Here is a 2,101-nt window from a genome sequence, read left to right on the forward strand (position 1 = left end):
GGGGCTCAAAGCACAATAGCATTTATAATGGGGTATAATCGGGAGTCAACGGATTAGATTCTAGAATCTCTTGATCATTTTTCCCCTTCTTTACGGTTACCCTTTTATATGCGCAATATTGCGGTTATTCATGCATATCCTGGCGGAACTCCACGTCACATTGGATAGGTTTACTGGCCTTCTACTGTGGAAATCTGTATTGCTCCTTCCAAGTATATTGCAAGGTAGTGTTAGGACCTTAAGGTACCTCCGACTATGTCAGTGCATGACCATATGGTATCTGCTTAGGACCTATGTACTTGGAGGCCCACCAGGCCTAGTTACACGATACATAATGTATATTTCTATAGTGTTATAACTATTCCCCTACAAACCTCCGATTGCCTCGGTATGGCATCGATAACCCGCGGATTGATTTCCTTCTTCCCATCCAGAAATCGAAAGTTGATCCTGGGTGAGAAGGCTTTTAGTTGTTGCCTCAGGTAGACCAGCTAGCGGTCACACCGAGTTGGGCAACGGCTAGCTTGCCAATAGTTTCCACTTAGCCGACTTGTCAACTCGCACCTCAAGCGAAGCGGCACCAACAGATTTTGTGGAAGGTGATGTCCTCGGATATCTCACTACCCACTTCTAGTTTGATGGCACAACGCCTCATACAATACTACAAAACTCGTCATCCTTCAAATTCACCAAGGACGCAAGAAGGAAAGTGTCAGACTCGATAGTCATTGTTAATGCTCTTGATATTATATCAGGTAGTCACAGCTAGCGTCTGGGAGGCGGCGAAGATAAGTCAGTTCTGATGGGTCCTTGTATGGAGCATTAGAGACTTGGTATGTGCCAACCAGGGGTACACGTCCTTTTAATCTTCGTCAGAGGTTTTCTGGTACTAAGTTTTAACTAAGTCACTGGATTACAAATAGATGTTTATCAATAGAAACCTCGCTAAAACTAACAATATAGACACGATAAAACATTAGCTACTGTTACTGCAACCCTAGCACACAGCCACACAAAATCTGGTCTTTTCTTCTAGCTGAACTTTGAGATATTCAATTTATTTCTTTGCTTCTTGAATCTCTTTTTAGAGATCTTCTATCAGCCCATCATGGAATGCAACATCGAAGTCTAGTTTGAGCTTCTCATCAAACAATCGTCTCTACCTCTACCATGGCTTGTGATCAGGACATCCCAACCAATGATACAACCACAGCCCGTACAGCACGTACACTTCAAATATCGGAGATACACAGACCAATTACTAGAGGTCGTGCACGCCAACTAAATTATCAAGTACTTTCGTTTGTACTATGGGTAATCGAAGTGAGAATATGATGCTGCCTAAATCAGATGCTCTTATGTTGGTTAGGAATGAAGGACCAAGCCAAGGCACGAGGGATTGGAGCGAGTCGAACCTTGAAGACGACGGCACGCATACGAAAGGAAAAAGGGGCAGCAACTACAAGAAGAATTGAAGAAGCTATAGCCACTTAAGTCGTTGTAAGAGAAGAGATGCTTGGGCTACCACTTTCGTATGGGCCCAAGGCCATGTAACAGCCCAACCCATCTTAGGATCAGCAAACCCTAGCTTTCTTCCACCTCCCACTCCATATAAGAGCAGCCACCACCCCCTTGAGCTGGTTGAGTTTTGTTTAGACAAGTTAGTCATTGTTGTAACTTTTGAGATTCACCATAGTGCCAAATCAGCCTAGAGAAGAACCGCTATCAGAACCCCACCTTGTTACTCGTCTCCTTGAGACTATTGTACTTCATCCACATTTGCAATTTTAGATTGCCTATCTTGATTATTGCTTGTTCTCAACAGCTAGCAGGGATTTGAACTTCGTGTTCAGGTTGACGACGCCTTCGGTTCCGTCAATAACCACAGGGAGCTGGTGTAGCATTTGCTAAGGCGCATCGTCTTGTGCACGACATACTCAGGTCGTCAACGCGTTATCCTTCTCATCAAAAGATCGGGCCACCCCTAAGAGCTTAAGAACGCATCAGCTTGCAACTTTGATATATCAGGTTCCACCATGATAGTTTCTGAATGATCAAGTATGACTCGAAGAGGGCGCGGGGGGGGGGGGGGGTGAATTGA

This window comes from Brachypodium distachyon, chromosome 2 (assembly GCF_000005505.3).
Source record: "Brachypodium distachyon strain Bd21 chromosome 2, Brachypodium_distachyon_v3.0, whole genome shotgun sequence".
Classification (NCBI taxonomy): domain Eukaryota; kingdom Viridiplantae; phylum Streptophyta; class Magnoliopsida; order Poales; family Poaceae; genus Brachypodium; species Brachypodium distachyon.